The 20,984-nt window shown below is 41.6% G+C and overlaps 1 long non-coding RNA gene across 4 annotated transcripts in view; it reads right to left on the bottom strand.

Annotated features, from left to right (window-relative positions):
* LOC138916619 (uncharacterized) overlaps positions 1-6,554 on the bottom strand; it is an 89,079-nt gene extending 82,525 nt beyond the window's left edge. For all 4 annotated transcript variants that reach the window (XR_011423897.1, XR_011423896.1, XR_011423899.1 and 1 more), the window contains exon 1: positions 4,772-6,554. This is a non-coding gene — a long non-coding RNA (uncharacterized lncRNA). The remainder of the gene's footprint in view (positions 1-4,771) is intronic.
* Positions 6,555-20,984: the final 14,430 nt, after the last annotated feature.

Below are 20,984 nucleotides of genomic sequence, written 5' to 3'. Positions count from 1 at the left end.
GTCCTTAAGTAAAATATATTCTCATAATAGTACTAAGGTGTCATCTGCCTTTTCTACCGTGGTCATATTGGCACTGATGATACGAAACAACAATGCATTAAACTGCTGCATCTTAGCACACAAATCAAGGCAGTGGCACCAAGTTGTGTGAGCAATTCATTGTTATTACTCACAAATAGGCACACTCGTTACTCAAAACAGAATAAGCCAGTTTCTCTTAAGTCCTTGATAAAAAGGGAAAAATCAATTTTATTAAATCACAAATACTGATTTAAATTTTCTTTTAATTCTACATGACAAATAAGAAGTATGCACAGTACCTCTGCTGTATATCCAAAGCACACTGTTGCTAAAGAAAAAACACAAGTGCAACGCTTGAGTTGCAAACTGAACTGATTTTTTTTCATGGAACACTATTTTTACTTGAAAGAACAACTGACAAACCACAAGCTATGATTATGCAGACTTGAGTATTTGACAGATGTTTTCTCGAAAATAAAGTAAACCTGTCACATGAGGGAGAATTAATGACAGCATTTGTTGACAATGACTAACACAGAATTTTCAAGCAAAAATCAGAATTTTGGAAAACTTGTTTCTACCATTATGAGCTTGATATTTCCCCAATACTTAAAGGATTTCTGGTGAAATCAGGTGATATTGACAATTTTAATTTGTTTTATGATGCAGACGTTCTTCCAAGATTTGGAAGGAAATCTTTTCCAAATTACCAATGCACAGTATTACAAAATCATGCATAGGTAAACAATCCATTCAAAGAGCAAGGTAAGCCATAAAGACGCTTCTAGCATCTTCGGTCTTTGACCCTGGATCCTGACACAGAGCTTCTAAATCACTTGGAACTTCCTGGGTGATAGGAGCATCTTTTGTTCTAATGAGACGACTCTTGGTGGCCTCCTGTATAGCTTCAGGGTGGGCACTGATCACCAGAAAAACCAAACCATGATTAGAAGCTTGGAACTTTGAGCCTCATCTCCCATCCTCTGGGAAGGAGAGAGAGGCTGGAAATTAAATTAATAATCAATCAAGCCCACCTGATGAAGTCTCCATAGAAATCCCTGAAGTACAGGGCTCCGAGAGCTCCTGGGTTAGTGACATATCCACATGGGAGGGTGGCGTACCCCAAATCCATGAGACGGAGGCTCCTGCACTCAGGACCCTTCCAGACCTTGCCCTATGCATCTCTTCATCTGGCTATCCATCTGTATCCGTTATCATATTCTTTACTATATAATAAACGGGGAAATGTGTTTCCCTGAGCTCTGTGAGCGACTGTAACAAATTATCAAACTTGAGGAGGGGGTCATGGGAACCCTCAATTTGTAGCCCAGTCAGAGAGAAGTGTGAGTAACCTGGGAACCCATTACTTGTAACTGGCATCTTAGGTGGAGGCAGTTGTGTGCAACTGAGCCCTTAACCTGTGGGATCCGATACCAACTCCAGGTAGTGTCAGAATTGAACTGAACTGCAGGACACTCAGCTGGTATCAGAAAATTGGTCGGGTGTGGGGTTAAAACTCACATATCTGGTGTCAGAAGTATTGAGTGAGGGCAGAGGAAGAAACAAGCAATAGTAGCCTTTGATGCTAGAAAGGTTGGTTGGCGAGAAGTTATTGGTCCTTAACTGAAAAGCTGAGACTTTTTCCTTTAAGCAGTGGAGAAAGTTTATTTATTATTTGTAGCTTCACTATAATTATCATAATTTTTTCCAGGATGTTCCCATTACTCCATAAATCCTCTTCTTTCCAGAAGATATTTTAGAACAATACAGCAATCGTGAAAGAGTATTATAACTTACTCGCATACTAAATACAGATATGATTTTAAAACCAGATATTAAGAAAATAAAATGCTATTTCACTAGAATGGTAAAACCTGAATTTCTTCTTTTTCTGGAGTTAGGGGAATGACTTCCAAAAACACGTAATGAACTATCAATTTCACAATGAAAACTAGCCCTCTGTGATTTTCTTATACGCTCACACTCAAAAAGGAACATAGAATAAACTTGGCGTAAACAATTTCTAATTGGCCAAACTAAATAAAAGTTTAGCCTATGTAAAAATCCCATCCAAATACCAAAGTATTATAAATATTTTTATATCTGTACCAAGCGAGGACCTTGGCAAAACACTCAAACTTTGTTTTAACCAACCCTCCCTCTAGTATTAGTGTGAACACAACTCAAGGGCACAAGCATGTTAGTGTTAGTTGGATACCAGTGTAGAAAATCACACATTACAAAAGCCTATGAACAGGAATCTTCAACATGTTCAAGACTGCTCAAATTAAAACATTTTTTCTGTAAGGTCACAAGTATATATACCAAAACATAACACTCAACCTAAAAAAATCTTGTACATTCCAAAGAGTTAGCATTTGAGTAAAACTTAAATACCAACTACCAAACATTTTTCTGCTAAATCTGAAATACAGGCAATCACCAACTGGTCAATGAAGCAGACTTTAACTGTATGCATTGTTTACAACTCATAACTCATTTTCCCATGAAGACAGTGTACGAAATGACAAAAGCCTTCCAAGTTAGTTCAAAAGAAATCCACTTAGCCCATAATCTAATTGAACTACAATATATGCAGAGATTTTGACTTTAGAAGAAAGTGATTTTCCTTGCTTTCCTTATTTACATAAGCCTAGGCATAGGGGAAACAATTTTTTATATAACCACATTTATATTTACCACCAGCGAAGATCTCTAGGCAGGGGAATGATATGAGCAGAAAGAACTCTGTTTTGGGAGTGAGGAGGTTAAGTGTTGAACAACAGTTGGAGAAGAGTTGTAGTAAGAATATGTATCAGGGCAGGAGCAACTAAAGGAAAAGTACGCAGACAAAAACTCATAGAACTGCAGACTAAATGGCTGTCTTGGGAGATTAGGAAGAGCAGTAAAAAAAACAAAACCTTTAATAAAAAATAAAATCACTGGGTCCCCAGAAGGATGGGGATGCCCTTAAGAGAGAAAGGCAAATACGAACATAGGGATGGTCAGCAGGAGCTGAGAAGGGAGAATACTACCATTCTCGCCCTCACTCATTCTGCTTCAGCCACAGTGACGTCCTCCCTATTCATCTCCTGAGCCAAACATACTCCTGCCTGGAGGCCCCAGCCTGGGATGCATTTCCCTCAGACATCCACGCGCTTCCCTCCCTCACTTCACTCAGGTATCTGTATAAATGTGACCTCATCCAAGAAACATTCCCTGACAGATCCTCTATCTAAAATAGCATATCCCATGCCTGACCTACAACCGCACCCCTGTCACCATCTGTCCCTTGACCTTGCTCTCTTGTTCTTCATGAACTTACCACTGCCTGACATTATTTATTTATTGCTTACTGTCTGTCTTCCCCCTATGTAAACTGACACTTTGTGTTTTTTCTAATGGCCTAAAAACCTATCTAATACATATTAGGCAATCAATAAATATTTGTTAAGCAAATAAAGGTTGATATCTAGACTATGGAATAGAGATAAAAATTAGTGAGTCATCTTCATAGTGGCACTAACTAGAAGACTTAAGAACATAGGCTTTATCCATATAAAATTTTTTCTAGTAAGTCAAAGGACAAATAGAATAAGGTATCACGTTAAAAGAATACTTAAAATCAAGAAGACATAAATAATGTAAATTGTGTTTCCTACCTGACTCTCCCATCCTCCTCTGCCCTCAGTCAGCTCTCTTAAGATGTTCCCACTTTTCTAATCTTCTTACTGCGGAACTCAGATTCTCTACAACAGTGCTCTCCACTAGAACTTTCTATGATGATGGAAATGTACTATTATCTGCGCAGTCCAGCAGGGTGACCACTAGCCACATCTGCCTACTACTGAGCATTTAAAATGTGTCTAGTGCAACATAGGAACTGAATTTTAATATTATTTAATTTTAATTTGTATTTAAATCTAAGTTGTCACATGTGCCCGTTGGCAACTATGTTGAACAGCTCAGCTCCAAATGGTCTTGTTCTGTTTTTAATAATTCCTGCTCAAATTATAATGGCAGCATTGGTAAGAAGGGAAAGTGAATAGCAAAGGAGCCATTTGGGAATTCTGTCATCAACTTTACTATGTTTTCAAACTAAAATTGTGAAAAAAAATTAAAGTTAACATTCTATATGAGTCAACAAAAAGTACAAAGGTCCATGGCTACCCTTCTTCCCTAAAATTAAAGAAAACTCACAAAGTTATACAAGTCATTCTACAGAACATTGTAATACAATGTAAGCCTAATTGCATGCAATCATTTACAAGTAACTTTCAGAGCATTGTAGAATCTCATTTTTAAGCTTAACCTTAACTTTCAGTGAATCATCAAAACAGTTTTCTACATTAGAAATCTCTACGGAAAAAGAGATTTAACTTTCATGGCATTAATTTTTTTCTATCTGAAGTTACTTGTTTAACAAATGTGGGGGGTGGGAAAAATACCAGGGTTCAGTTAATAAACTCCTAAACTGCTGAACATACGTGATCTGCCCTCAGCAGAGATGAGAGCACTAGACCTGGATCTGTCACTTGTCCTTTAGATCACTTTTAGGCTGGCCAAGCAACATAACTAAGAGCAGAGTTCTAGGACAGAACTTCAACATTTTTCTCACTTTCTATGCAATCCTTACCAAATAAACTGATTCTAAATTGGTAACACTTAACACTTATTCCAATGTGTTATGTCAACTTCTCTAAAACTTAAGCCAATATGTGGCATTATTTTCTGTGCTAAAATTACCTACCCAAATCCCTCTTATCTTTTGATCCATTCTTTGATTGCTCAATTGTAGCACATCTCGTTCTGGTGGGCATATACTGTTTCTTTCCTGTTTTAAAAAAGTTCAAAAGAATTTAATGATCATGAAAGAAAGAATATTACTATTTAATTTCAAGTGGGCAAAAGCCTGGTATGGTCATGTCTATGACAGAGTTTGCCATCACACAAAAACTTCGAAGAATCTCTCCTCTGACTATTAAGTTCACCTACGATATCTTAGTATCCTGCATTGCTGCCTCCTTGCATTTGCATTTTTTACTGCCAAACTCCAACACAATTTTATTTCCAATTTAAGCTGGAGGTGGGAGGCACTCATCTGACAATTCACAATATCCAATCTGGACAGGAAATCCAAGTAATGAAAAAAAGTACCTAAAAGTGTTGTTAATACTCTAAATGATTTGGGCTTTTTCCCAGAATTCAACAGAGTATTAAATTACAGTATAGAATGTTACCAAAACAATATCAAACACCAGGTACACCACTTCTTAATTCTCTATGATACAGAATACAAGCTTTCCTTGAAACGTTTCTTTTTTTTCTCTCAAAAATGGAAGGTGAAAATGCAATAAAGGCCAATCATTGTCCTACTAACTAGTGAAAATGTAACAACTTCTTGAATATTAAGTGAAGGTTCAAAAATATATGTTCTTCAAATCAAGTGACGTACTTTACTTTATCTTCTGATGTACCCAGGTATGAATAAATGAAAATTTCCCCTCAAGCCCCAAATGTAACTTCTATGGGATATTTTAGTTTAAAAGCTAAATTTTTCTAGTCATTAAAAACACATGTATTTTATTCCTTCTAAAAGAGACGCCCAGTCATAAACAGTTATATTCTAGCTTATACAAGTAATCATATGTATTTAGCATTAGAGACTTTCACGTCAAAATACAGATGTTTTGTCAGTACTACAACCAATAGATGACACACTTAAAATTAGCCAGGCTCTGTCTATGCTATAGTCCTGTCTGTAATAGACTTTTTACTTAAAAAAGAAAACAAGGAATTAAAAAAAATAAAAACTCCTGCCATATTTGAAGAATTAGTTAAGCCATGGTCAACTTTCAAATAAAAATATATTTCACATAAAGTTAAGAAAATGTTCAAAAAGAGTTTTTGTATCTAGAACATTGCCTTGAAAACTTCCTCAGACTCTGATCACTCCAATACTCCACATGCCTTCAGCGCGCAGGTAGTGTTTTCAAAGGAGGCCTGTGTCTGAATATACATCTTTCCTTCCCACGTTTTACCACTCCTTTCAAGAATTAAAAATACATGAAAGATTTCATTTCTTATCAGCAATATAGCATAATAATTTAAAGAATCTGCTAAATGCATGACATCTCCTTACTTTCTCAGTTTTAAACCATGAAACACTATTATGACACTGCCAAATTTAAATGCTGGATCAAGACTATCTCCAAAAGGCAGCTGTACTTCTTAGAACTTGATAAAATAGGGTACAAATTTGTTAACTGGAAAAGAATTATTGTTATTCATCGGCTACTTTTTCCCAGTTTGAGACTAATATTATTATAATGAAATCACCACATTATATTTCTACAACAGTTTTCCTCAATAATCTCAAAGCAACTTTATGGACACACTATCCAAATTATTGAATTCCTTTTTTTTTTTAATTTTTATTTTTTTCGGATGTACATCATATTTCAAATTCTGGATACATTACATCATGTTCACCACCCGAACACTAATTATAGTGCATCTCCTCACATGTGAGCCTAATCACCCCTTTTGCCCTCCCCCTTCCCCGCTTCCCCAATGGTAACCACCAGTCCAATCTCCAATGCTATGTGTTTTTTTTTTTCGTCATTTTTATCTTCTACTTATGAGTGAGATCATATGGTATTTGACTTTCTCCCTCTGACTTATTTCACTCAGCATAATACCCTCAAGGTCCACCCATGTTGTCACAAATGGCTGGATTTCGTCATTTCTTATGGCTGAGCAGTATTCCATCGTGTATAAATACCACGTCTTCTTTATCCATTCGTCCCTTGATGGGCACCTAGGTTGCTTCCAAGTCTTGGCTATTGTGTATAATGCCGCAGTGAACACAGGGGTGCAAGTATCTTTATGCCTTTGTGTTTTCAAGTTCTTTGGATAAATACCCAGCAGTGGAATAGCTGGATCATATGGTAGATCTATCCTTAATTTTCTGAGGATACTCCATACTGCTTTCCATAGTGGCTGCACCAGTTTGCACTCCCATCAGCAGTGTAGGAGGGTTCCCATCTCTCCACATCCTCTCCAACATTTGTTGTTTCCTGTCTTGTTAATTATAGCCATTCTGACGGGAGTGAGGTGATACCTCATTGTAGTTTTGATTTGCATTTCCCTGGTAGCTAATGACGTTGAGCATCTTTTCACCGTGGGTGTGTATGTGTGTGTAGCTCTTGAAAAATATCCACTAAGTAATTTTCTATTCCACTTGAAAGAAATGGTAGAGAAATTGAGTTTCTGGTTTATCTCAATTAATTGTCATACTGAGCAGATTGCTTGCTGTTGTGGTTTCTTTATCAATAAAGTGGGCTGTGCTTCTAACCAGGATACTAATTCACATTTAATATATTTAAAATACAGGTGTCTGGGCCCCACCCAAGAGCCACTGAATCAGAGCCTGGCAGGGAGGAGCCCCAGCACAAGGAGATCACTACTGTGCTGTCTTTCTCTTTGTGTTGTCTTTCTAGGAGCCCTTTTCTGGGTATAGCAACTTCATGTCTTTACCTTCTACCTTGTGACTCAATCTCTTACTTCCCCACAAAACGTGCTTGTAACTGAGTCGAACAAACATAGGCGTTATTTATCTATAATTCACAAGATGATTTCAATCTTTGAAATCTACATTACTTGGACTCTTGCAAAAAGATTTTCAAGAGCAGTCCCTTCTGGTTCCTCAATAAGTTGGAAAGGCCTTGACTTTAATCCAACCTATTTGGTGTTATGTTATCCCTGATATCATTCAGTTCTTACTGTGAGCTTCTCAAAACAAAGATGGCTTCTATTTGGCCTGGAAGAAGGAATGTGAAATCATCTGAACCAAAAACGTGATGTCCTCACTCTGGCTAAATTGACAAAATAGTGATGATTCTTCAACTGTCCGAGGCTGCATTTAGATTTGGATTGAAATCATGTTGTCTATTTTTCTCATGAGCTTATATATTTTTTAAAATGTTGCACTACTATTTGGAAAAGTTTGAACTCGTGCAAGGTATTGGTTTTGTGACTATCTAATTTCTTGTCGTAACTGGAGCCATTTTAGGAGTGTAAAGGGGAGCTATCCATAACATGCCAGGGACAAAACAAGCACCAACAGAGCTGTCCAGACAGCAGTGGGATGTGAGCCCACCCTTGCCATCTGTGACCCAGAGGCAGGAGACATGGGGGTGAGAGCAGGAGTCAGTCCCACCTTGGTCAGACACGTCCAATCCTGGCTTTGTTCTGGCCCTGCCCAGGTCATGGGTTAAAGAGTCTGCTGTGTCTGCCGAGAGGAGGTCGATGGGAGGAAGCATGATGACCTGGGCTCAGTAGGAAGGACGGTCAGCAGAGTGACAGTGACCAAGGGAAGAGAGAGAGTGGTGGTTTATACTGGAGGGTGGTGGCAGAGATGGAGAGAAGAGAACAGAGGGAGTTTGAGGGAAATATCTATGGACTGCCTGATGCATTGGATGTAGACGGCGAGGAAAAAGGACAGGTCAAGAGGGGTTTCCAGGTCTGGGCTGAAAGCGAGGGGACGTGGGGGGCTGTGGACTGACTAGAGCATTCTGAAGCTAAAGCAAGTCTTCCGTGGCTGGCTTCCCCAAGAGCGACCCCAAGTCTGTGGTTCCTCATGCTTCTCTGAAACAGGTCGTGTACTTGAGACAGGATCCGTCCATGTAGTTAGCAGCGTTTGAGAGGATAATTGGGAGCAGATTTCCTGCAGAAGTTGTACATCTGCTCTGCCAGGCTGTCTGTACCTTCCTGTCTGTGTCTGAGCAGAACCCTGACCAGAAATGGCACTGTCCTCTTTATCTTCCCTACACTTTTCCTCTCATTCATCTCAAGAACCTTGTTATTCTATGTGGATTCCCAGCATGGACATCACTTGGGAGCAGTGCAGGGACTCGGGCCCACCCAGGACCTTATGAATTACGATCTGCTTTGTAACGAGATCTTCAAGTGATTCATATGCCCCTGAAAGTGTGTAAAGCATCGTGGATAACTGCTCCTTCTCCTTCAGCATTCAGCTCAGGACCACGTGCTCCAGAGACCCTCCCTGACCTCCCACCCAACACCCAACCTGTTGCAGGGACAGTTCGAGAGCCGGGCACAGCGCCAGCAGCGGGTGCACACGCCACCTCCATGAGCATTTATAGTCCGTGAGTCTTTCTCTTCCACTGGCTCTGCGCTCTGCTGCAGGCCATTGAGTGTTCATCTTGGCATCTCCACGAGTAGCATCATATCGGCTCCACTAAGGCAGTGGACTCATCAACCTTGGGAACTCTCACCCTGCCCTCGAGCCCCTCCTGGAGCTGCCCTGGGAGCCCCTGTTGTATGAGCGCCTAAGAGGTGAGACCCTCTGATCCCCAGGGCCTTCATGGATGGTCAAAACCTCATGGACGTCCACATGGACATGACTACTCCCCTCTCTTTTCCTTCGAAAAAAGCTTTTCACTCAGTGTACTACATCCACACACAGCTGATTTTTTTTCCGGATTTCCCTGCAAAGATTTTACTATGATTTTCTTAAAGTACCGCAGAGAATATACGTGTGATGATAAAAGTTCTGAGTCCTCCTTCATTCCTCTTCTCAGACCCCACAACAGTCAAACACAGCCCCATCAGTCCTGCTCCTCCACCTCTGTGATGACCACCCCAGTGCCAGCCCCAGGGCTCCCTGCAGACCCCTGTGAGGCCCCTCACCAAAACGCTGCCCCGTCTTCCCGCACCCCACATTCCACTGTCTCGAAGCCACACAGATCTATGTAGATAGCACATCACAGTATACCCCCATCCACCCTCTGTCTCCTCCCCAGGTCTACACCCTTCCCTGGTGTCACTCCCCTGCACTACAGAGACATCTATGCAGTGGGCCCTGGTCCCTGCCCACCTTCCCTCCCCCTCATCTCAGTCCTATTTCCGCTGCCCCAGAAGCCACCTATCACGTCTCTATACTTCCTGTTCTGTCTGCCTGGAACATTCTGCCCATGACCTCCCAGGCTAATTCCTATTACCTTTCATCTCAGCATAAATGTCCCCCACTGAGTGTTAGCCTGTCACCGCCCTTACCATCCCCCTATAGGAATCGTCTGTAGAGCAGGTATTTCCCTCCTTCGTCTCTTGCTCTTTATGATCTAACCTTGCCCCTCAGTAGAATGTAAGCTCTGGGGCCCCCAGTCCTCATCGGGCTGTTTTCTTTCATGCATCGCTGCATCCCCAACACCTGGAACAGCGCAGAAGACATCACAGAAGCTCCAAGTGTAACAATGAATGGATGGGAAGGAAGGCAATAACACCCTCGCACTTCAGATTCAGCAGAGTCCAGTGTGCTGGTCACTCTCCAGATTCCTTCGGGGCCCCTCTCTGTCCGGCTCTGTGCCCGGGCTGACTCCTCTGCCTGCACTGCCCAGGCCTCTGGGAGGCTCCTAGGCTTCAGCAGGAGGTGGGATGACAGGAGGACAGAGGGCAGGGGCAGTTTCCCCTGTTCCCCTGACAGCCCCTCCCGGGCCCAGAGGACACCACTTCCCCTCCTCCCTCCAGCCCAGGGCTGGGAACAGCTTCCCTCTCGCTGGCACCTGGGAGCCCCGCATCCCTGGCCCTTCCCTCCTCCTGTCTCAGCTCCAGAAACGGCTGCATCTCAGTCTCTTCATCTGCACCATTGGGGTGAAGTGTTTGTACTGGGAATTTTGTCGGGTACATCAGGCACCTCTCCTTTTCTGTGTACAGGACTTAGGATTCTTTTGTGTACATCGCGGTGGATTGCATGATCTTTTCCTTTTATTTATTTTAAATAATTTTTCAAAATTGAATCTCTTAATTTTACATTTTCCTTAGGTACTGACATAACAAAGTATTCTACATCTGTACTGTAGTTTGTGCGTGTCTGTGTGTGTGGGTGTGGGTGCATGTGTGATTGCCACCAAGGGAAAACTGCATAAAATGGACTGCAAAACATTGAGAAATGTTTTGGCAAGAAGCACTATCTTAAACAATACAACAAAGATTTAAAAAATTACAGAACAAAAAACAGAGTGCAAATTATCTAAAATTACCCTCTAATCTATAAATTTAGGAATAAATCAAAACATTATGAAATGTGAACGGGAGTATGTTGAAGTCTTTTTTTTTCCTGCTTTTCCATTGGTTTTTACTAACAATCTAATTCATTCAGACAAATATTGTCACTTCGCATATTCCTAATAAGGGCTCAGGGCACACAGAAACAGTCTTTATTGTTTTCTACATCTCTATGTCCTACTCTAATGATGGCTTAATGAATAGTGACCTTTCATTTAAATCTAAACTCAATCCTTATACTGTCTTATTCTAGAGGGTCCAAGGACAGAGAATGCAATTGATAAGCAATGTATTAAGTGAAACTTTATTTGAAAAAATATCTTACACATTAGAATGCTTTATCTACTTGAATAAGAATAATTAAGTAATAGGAGCTAAACTAAAAACAGAAAAAATCAAAATTCCTTTGAAAAGAGAACACCCGTGCAGATGTCCTGCTGTGGCTGGGGTGCTGAAGGCCCAGCTGCTGTGGATGCTGAGTCCAATCTGCAGGTGACCCCAGGCCCCTGAGGCCTCATGGCAGGGCCATCCTCCTTCCTGGGGGGGTCCTACCGGCCCAGGGGATCCCCCACACTTCTGGGCCTCTGGGGACCGTGGGAGGAGCAGCTGGAGGAAAATTGCCTCTTGGCAAAGGCTGGAACGAGGCCTCCAACATGGCCAGCCTTTGCCTGTTGTGCTCGTTTTGTCTTCTTAGCTCCTCGAGCTTTCTCTCCGCCAACACGGCTGCCCTCCAGCTTTCTTTGGCTCTTTGCATCTGGAAGAGGTTCTCCTTGTGATAGTAGGAAGTGCACGTCTTCACTTCTTGGGCCAGGTCTTCAGCCATCTTCTTGTAGAGGTTGCGAAGCTGGTACGTGGAGTTCATTTCCCAGCACACGTTGAGGAGCTTCTTCTTCAACTCGGAGCAGACCCTTTCCTCCTCAAAGAATTTTCTGTAAAGTGGCCCAACTTCTTCATCATGTAGCTCATGCAGATTTTGAAGTTTGAGCTTCAGCTGCTGAATCTCACCTTCGAGCTTGGTGTTTTCGTGCTGCAAAGTTGCTTCCTCGGTTTGGAGGGAGAGGATTTCTCCTGGAAGCTCTTCCTCAACTTGCTTTTGTTGCTGCAACCATCTGGCTCTTTCCTGATGTTGCTCTTCATCAGTTGCTTTGGAGACTTTAACAGGCAGGCTCTTCAAAGCCTTTTCCAGAAGGTCGACAGTGTCCTGAAGTGATGATGTGCTCAGGATTGTATTCATCGCTGCCAAGCACAAGGTTCGTAATGGGAGAGGACTGGCCTCCACCCGAGGGCACTGAAGGGCTTCCTCGGCTCGGTTCTCAGGTCCGGTATTCTCCCCACATTCTCCACTGACTTCAGCGCGGGCAGAACACCTTTCGCCTGGAGACTTCCCTCTCGTGAAAGTGTGTCCTGTCTTGACTATCAAAGCCACCACCACAGTACATACCAGGACCTCCCAGGGGAACGCAGGGAGACCTGGCCTCTTGCTCAAGCTTTCCGAAATCACCAGCAGAGCACACCACAGGTGCCCCAGGATCAGCTGGAAAGCGGATGCAATGGCAGGCAGCAGGCCCTCCATGGCTGGGGAGAGCTCCACAGCTGTGCCTCTGAGTGCCAGTGCCCTGTGGGCCAAAACTGACCACTCGGAACCCTGAGAAGTGTTCCATCTCCAAAGTAAACAGGTGGCTGGAACCAGGGTGTGTCAGTTGGTTGGGGGAGGGGAGGCCAGCCAGAGTCTAGGAAACAGACCCCTAAGTGAGCTCTGAAAGTGGAAGGGGTCTTACTTCTCCAGGCACTGGGGGAGGTGGACAGGGCTAATGGCAGCCTGGCTCTGCCAGTCGAGGCCCACCTGGCCCTACCACACCCCTCAGGGGGCAAAGCAGGGCCAGGCCATGTCCCTTTCTTGCACAAGAGCAAGTCAGGGCAGAGTGGTGGGGGCCGTCCCTGAGCCAGAACCAGTCTCCTGTGTTAAAGTTCCTTTCTGCACAGGCACACCTTGAACTGCCCGCAAACCTCCCAGGATCTTCCTAGTCTGAGGCTCCCTTTCTACTCGTGCTTGGTCACTGGGGCCCACGACTGAAGGGTGTCCCCAAGGATATGAACTAAGAGACTAGGATTCCACTCCAAACAACTCAAGAGTCATTAATGGGAAGTGGCAGTCTTAACATTTTATGGATTTTGGTTCAGTCCAAGTGTTCCTGGGTATGAGTGACTCTCTTGGGGTGACACAGTGATTAGGGCTCCTTTTCTCATGTGACCTTGCCATTTTCACCACAAGCCTCCCAAGGTGGCCCTGAGGAGGGTGCCGTCTGCCACATGGTCTTCAGAAGTCGGCCTCTGGGGAGGGCCCGGGTCCTCTTCTGGCTCTCTTGCATCTTTTATTTCATCACACCGCCTCACCGGGCCGGGCTCAGACCCTCTAGTCCATCCCTGGGATTCTGCCGTGAGGGGCTGCTCCGTACTCTCATTAGTCAAAGGGAAGTGAGAGAATTGTCATCTGAGTCCTATTTAAAGGTGTTGAGGGTATCAGGGCTCAAGAGCTCCATGGGACACAGAGTGGGCTTGGGGACAGTGGCCCTTCCCAGGGGATGTCAGACTCCTTTCAGGGCAACAGGAGCCAACTCTGCTACTGCAAGTGGTTGGTCTTTATAAAGGATCAAAAATGGGTCAAAGAAATGATAATATTCTCCCAAAGGCCGTGCCAGTCCCAAAGAGAGTGAAATGGACTTCAAACAATTCTTACAAAGAGGTCCAGGATATGTTATGACGTCAAACAGGAAGATGCAAAATAACATGTGGACATAGGATTGCAGAAAAAATTCTGGAGGCATAGCCCATCCACAATCCCCTATACTGGGAACATGGAAAAAGGGATGTTTATGTTTTTAGGGGGTGACAAGGTGGCACTTTGGAGGAATATCAGAAAGCTGCATTCCTTTCCTATCCCTGCTGTAGCAAATTACACTCACGCATAGCTTAATGGCAGGGGTACGTACATCATCAGGGGATTTCATTTTTGTGCAAAAATCACAGAGTGCACTTACATAAACCTGGATGGTATCGCCCACTACACCTAAGCTCTATGGTACAGCCTATCGCTCCTGGGCTCCGACTTGCACAGCACGTCACTGGACTGAATACTGGAAGGAATTGTAACATAATCATTAAGTATTTGCACATCTAAACATATAAAAGATAAAAAATGGTGCACCTGTGTAGGGCACTGACTATGGATGGAGCTCACAGGACCGGAAGTTGCTCTGGGTGAGTCAGTGAGTGAGTGGCTTGTGGCTGTGAAGGCTGGGACATTACTGGACACCACTGTAGACCTTATGAACTCTGTACACTTAGGCTACACTCAATTTATAAAAAAATTTTCTTTTTTCAATCATAAATTAACCTTAGCGTACCATAGCTTTTTTACTTTATAAACTTAAATTTCTTTAACTTTTTGCCTCTTTTGTAATAACCCTTAAAACACAAATACATTGGAGGGGTGTAAAAAATATTTCCTTTCTTTAGATCCTTATTTTTAAAGATTTTATTTTTTTTCCCTTTTTCTCCCCAAAGCCCCCCGTTACATAGTTGTATATTTTTCGTTGTGGGTCCACCTAAGCTGTGGCATGTGGGACGCTGCCTCAGCATGGTTTGATGAGCAGTGCCATGGATTAGAACCAACGAAACACTGGGTCGCCTGCAGCGGAGCGCACAAACTTAACCACTCGGTCACGGGGCCAGCCCCTTTAGATCTTTATTTTATAAGGTTTCTTTTACTTAAAAAAATTTTTATTACAAGGTTTAAAAAACTTTTTTATTAAAACTTAAGAAACGGGCCGGGCTGGTGACGCAGCAGTTAAGTTCTCACATTCCACTTCAGGGGCCTGGGGTTCCCCAGTTCGGATCCCGGGTGCAGACATACACACTGCTTGTCAGGCTGTGCTGTGGCAGGCGTCCCACAAATACAGTAAAGGAAGACGTACAAAGATGTTAGCTCAGGGCTAATCTTCCTCAAAAAAAGAAAAATTAAGACACAAACACACTCATTAGCCTAGGCCCACACAGGGTCAGGATCATCAATATCACTGTCTTCCATCTCCACATCTTCTCCCACTGGAACGTCTTCAGGGCCAATAACACGCATGGAGCTGTCATCTCCTGTGATAATAAGGCCTTCTTCTGGAACACCTCCTGAATGATCTGTCTGAGGCTCTTCTTGAGAAGGTGTCACCCTTTTCAGAAATATGTCCATGATGCTTTGCTTGATTTGTTTTTTTTTTCACATCGTAGAAGTGCGGGTAAGCAGATACTCCACCATAAACATTTCTCTCTATTAATAAAAACCTTTCAGTGTTGGGGCCCATGTTATCAAATTTTTAAGGAGCCTATTGAGGTCTGCAAAAGTGTCTGCGAAACCCTACCCTGCAAATTTTCTTGGAGGTTCTTCTTTTTCTTCTCTGGTAGTGTAGACAAAAGGTTCTCTTGCTTCTTCTTCAGCCATGCATTCCTGTTTCAGGTCCAAGAACTCCTCATTCATCAATCCCTCAGGAACCACCTCTAGGAGCTCCTCAATGTCATCCTCATCCACACCCAGGTTAAAGTTGCTTGCCATCTCCACCTCAGCCTCGTTGATTTTTGCAACCTCCTAATACTTGGCAATCCCTTGAAATTACGACTGAATGTCTTCAGCATCTTCTTTCAGATGCCAATCATACACTCCTTGGTGACATTACTCCAAGCCCAAACAAGGTTCCTGATGCAGCCATAGAATTACATAGTGGTAATTCTCCCAGAATTGCATCAGTGTCTTCACAGCATCTTCCTTAGTTGCAGTAATAGCCTGGGCAAAGGTCTTTGTCAGATTGTAGGCCTTATAACTCCCCGATCCATTGTTTGAGTCAAAGAGGTGGTGTTTGGAGGGAGAAACACTGCTTTAATATCAGGATAAAGATCACCAAGAAAAGGAGGATGTCCAGGAACATTATCAGCAATAAGCAAAATCTTGAAAGGGATGTTATTCTCCAAATGGTACTTCTCCATTTTACTCTCATAGTAATTGAAGAGGGCCTCTTAGAAGAGCAGCTGGGTCATCCACGACTTCTCATTGCTCCTGTAGTACACTGGCAATGTGTCCTTATTGATATGCTAGAAGGCCCTGGGCTTCTCACTGTGCCAGATCACAAAGGGTTTCAATTTGTAGCCTGCAATAAGCAAGACTGTTATCCTGTCCTTAAAAGCTTTGAAACCTGGCAAACTTGGCCTCCTTATGGATGAAAGTCCTTTCAGGCATTTGTTTCTGGAATAGGGCGTTTTCATCCATATTGAATATCTGCTCTGACAAGTAATTTTCCTCCTCAATCAGCTCATCTAGTGTTTCCAAAATTTCCTCAGCTCCCTTCACATCGGCGCTCATAGACTAACCGCTCACTTTCACATTATGTGATGAATAAGGATTCTTGAATTGTTTAAGCCGCTCAGAGCTGGCAGTAAATTCAACATTGTAGTCAGGTCCAGTCTTTTCTTTCTACATCAAAAACAAACTTTTTGCTTTGGCTATGATGGTCATGGTGCTGACAGAGACTTGCTTCTCTGTCTGGTCTTTAATCCAGGGCATCAGAAGTTTCTCCGTGTCTGATGTGGGCCCTTCTCAAAGTTGTTTTAGTCTCTTTGCCTTCATGATGCAGACTCTTCAACAGCTTCTCTCACTTTATTCTTGTTCTTCACATAGCTGTGGAGGAAAGGGACATGCCTGACTGGTGAGCAACGACCTTGACTGATTTTCAGTCTTTGTAGTACTTAGTCACTGAATTTTGTTTCCAGGCTAGTCACTCAATGTGGCTTCTTACTCACAACATTAGCAGTGGATTTTGTATGCTTAGGGGCCATGATGAACAAAACAACACTAGATTATAGTATAGTAAATATGGAAATCAGTAACATAGTCATTTATTATCATTATGAAATATTGTGTATTGTACATAACTCTATGTGCTATACTCTTAGACGATTGGCAGTGCAGTAGGTTTGGTTACAGCAGCATCACAACAAACATGTGAGTAATGCAATACACAATGATGTCACAATGATGTCACAATGGCTGCAACATCACTAAGTGATAGGAGTTTTTGAACTCCATTATCATCTTATGGGACCACCTTCTTTATTTACTTTTTTTATTGCAGTAACATTGGTTAATAACATTATATAAATTTCAGGGGTATATCATTATATTTCGATTTTTGTGTAGTTTACGTCATGTTCACCACCCAAAGATCGATTACAATCCATCACCACACACATGTGCCTAGTCACCCCTTTTGCCCTCCTGCCTCCTCCCATTCCCTCTAGTAACCACCAATCCGATCTGTTTCTGTGCTTTTGTTTGTCGTTGTTTTTATCTTCTACTTATGAATGAGATCATACGGTATTTGACCTTCTCCCTCTGACTTATTTCACTTAGCATAATACCCTCAAGGTCCATCCATGCTGTCACAAATGGCTGGATTTCCTCATTTCTTATGGCTGAGTAATATTCCATTGTGTATATATACCACATCTTCTTTATCCATTCATCCCTTGATGGGCACCTAGGTTGCTTCCAAGTCTTGGCTATTGTAAATAACGCTGTAATGAACATAGGGGTGCACGCATCTTTATAAATTCGTGTTTTCATCTTCTTTGGATAAATACCCAGCAGTGGACTAGCTGGATCTTAGGTAGTTCTATTCTTAATTTTTTGAGGAGTCTCCATACTGTTTTCCATAGTGGCTGCACAGATTTGCACTCCCACCAGCAGTGTATGAGAATTCCCTTCTCCAAATCATCTCCAACACTTGTTTCCTGTCCTGTTAATTATAGACGTCCTGACATTATAGTTTTGATTTGCATTTCCCTGGTAGTTAATTATGTATAACATCTTTTCATATGCCTGTTGGCCATCTATATATCTTCTTTGGAGAAATGTCTGTTGAGATCTTTTGCTCATTTTTTAATTGGGTTGGTAGGTTTTTTTGTTCTTGAAATGTGTGAATTCTTTGTATATTTTAGATATTAACCCCTTATCAGATATATGATTTGCAAACATCTTCTCCCAATTGTTAGGTTGTCTTTTCATTTTGTTGATAGAACAAAAAGAAGGATAGACAATTTGGCTCAGAAAATGGGTAGGGACCTGGGGAAGGCGGAGGTTAGAACTCCAGCTAAAGAGATGATCTTTAAGTAACCAGTGCAGTGTGTTGCTACATCCTTGCCTTGACACTGGGCACCACTCATGAAGCCCTCACCACCACCACCCTTCTACCCCCTCACCACTCTTACCATCAGAAAGAATTCTAAATCATTTCTTTCTTTGCCTCATTAGTTAAAGATTCAGTGGGCCTGGGGAAGCATCTGATTGGCAGAGTTCATTCTATGGCTCTGAGAAAGCAAGTATCTGGAATTTTTGGTTTTGGGGGCAGTAGATGTGGCCCTACCTTTCACCAAGACACAAGGGCCAACTGCCCAAACATAGGGTTCAGATAGTGGGCTGCACCCACCCAAGAATACAACCCCTAATACATACAGTACAAAGTGTTTTTTTCTAGAAATTGGCTTTGTTTGACAACATTATTCAAAGAAAATATGCAGCGGATATGAGTTTCAAGAACGACTTGAAATAAGGGCAGAGAAATCTAGAACATGAAAGTAAGATTATTTAATGGCCAAGTGTACGGCCGTACTTGGCAATAGTTACACAAAGAAGGAGATAACACAAAATGGTTCTGGAGACGTCTCATCTTCCCAGAAGTTGCCATTTATATGCACAGCTGTGGATAATTCCATTTAAGTGGAATGAAGATTCTGCAATGTTCAAGAAGTGTGATTGCCATTCTCAAGGGTGTTTTTCCCCACCAACGTCTCCTACTCACTAATCTCACTGTTATAGAGACTCTGCCTATGGGAGTTCCTACTCATCACATGCAGATAATTGATTCAAAACAAACACAATAGGTTCGTGATCTTTTACTTCAACTTTCTACGATGCAAAGGGAAAGATAAGGTCGTTTTTAGTGCCTTCATTCAGTAGGCTGGGACCTGAGGCCTGTGCTGTCAATTACTTGTACTTCGTTCTTTCTCCAGAATGCCACCTTCTCTGTGAAATCTTGCTTCATTTTCTCAGACTGAGTCCATTTCTCCCTCTGACTTCCAGTAATTTGCAAATAAATTTGCTTATTAACAGCTCCTATTCTGTTGTTGATATTCCTGATTCTTATACCAGATTGTGAACTGTCAGAGCAAAAATGTCTTCTTTAGGCAGGGTTAGAGACACCCTATTCTTGGTTTCCTCATTTTCTTGTATGCTAGGACATTGTTTCTATAGCTGACTCGCCACCAGGCTGTATGCTTCCAGGGGGTAGAGAGCATTTGTTTTATTTCCGACTTTGTCCATGGTACTGAAATTTGAAAGAGCCAATAGGGTGGGATCATTGGTTTGTTTTCAGTGGACTTGTCATAAACAAGATGTATGCTAAATTCCATTTATTTGGTAAAATTATCATACTTTTAAAGTTCCAATGAAACTCATGTGTGTGTGTGTGTGTGTGTTTCTGTTTTTTGGAAGTTAATCCTAACACGCCAGATGAAAAAGAGTTAGCATTACATCACTTACTCTTTGAAGATGGAAAAACATAAATTTGAAGATTGAATATAAGCCTTTGATATAAGAATGCATATCATCTTCATCTGTTACTGCTCTCCTGACAAAGATCTGCATAAGTGAGAGCTAACTGAATACCACCATGTGCCTTTTTGAATTCATTTTGAATACTCTTGGCAAATGAGGCATGTTGCAAAATCCATTACCCTTTTAAATCAGCATATGCCAGAGCTAAGACACTGAACTAGGAGTCAGAAGACCTGACTTCTTAATTTTTTTATTTGATAAATATTTGCTGAGGTATTATGCTAGCTACAAGTTTTAAAACAATCATATATTTGCTGTGTACTGTTGTACTGTTGGCAAGTCATTCACCTACTCTGAGACTAGGTTGCCACATTTGTAGAACGGATATAGAGTATGTCCTGCCTTGTGTCATAGCATAGTTAGTGAGATTCAAATGAGAAACTCTGTATATTAAAGTGATTTATATATGGCAAAGCATTTAAATAAACATAAAGTTATTGCATTTATTATGTTAGTTATAACACATATATAATATAGTTATAAATTATATTAGCACAACAAAGTTATATTTATTAACTAGCACTAAGGTTATCTCTCAAAGCCAATCCCTTACTCCCATAATTTCATAATTTCAAAAATATTATAATAAATTATAACAATATCATACATTTGAATTGCCTTTAACGATTTTCAGAGTACTTTCAAATAATTCATCTTTCAACAACAAAGAAGGTGGTTTCACACATTTTCATCCACACAGTTTTAGGGTTCTACTTTTCTACATGATAATTTCTAAACCTAGAGCTAAACTAGCTTTTAAATGGTACTTGGATAAGGAAGAAATTTTGATTCAGTTTACTGTATTTCTACCTCACTTTCTCGAAGGATCACAATAGTGATGCATGACACCTGAGAAACATAAAGAGCTGTCAGATCAGTTTTATTTCTGGTTCTTGCAAAATGCCTGATGACAATGGAAGTCTGCAGCAGTGGGTCTCAACATTTTTGGTCCTAGGACTGCTTTATACTCTTAAAAATTATTGAGGACCCCCATGAGATTTTATGTCTGTAGGTTACATCTATTACTCTTTTTTGTATACAAAGTTAAAATGGAGAAATTTCAAAAATGTTTATTATTTCATTTAAAAATAAGAAACCCATTATGTTTTAACGTAAATATTACTTTTATGAAAAATAACCATACTTCCCAAAACAGAAAAGA

This window comes from Equus caballus, chromosome 12 (assembly GCF_041296265.1).
Source record: "Equus caballus isolate H_3958 breed thoroughbred chromosome 12, TB-T2T, whole genome shotgun sequence".
In the NCBI taxonomy this organism is placed as follows: Eukaryota; Metazoa; Chordata; class Mammalia; order Perissodactyla; family Equidae; genus Equus; species Equus caballus.
The sequence above is the reverse complement of the archived record's forward strand: the minus strand, read 5'-3'. Positions and strand labels throughout refer to the sequence as shown.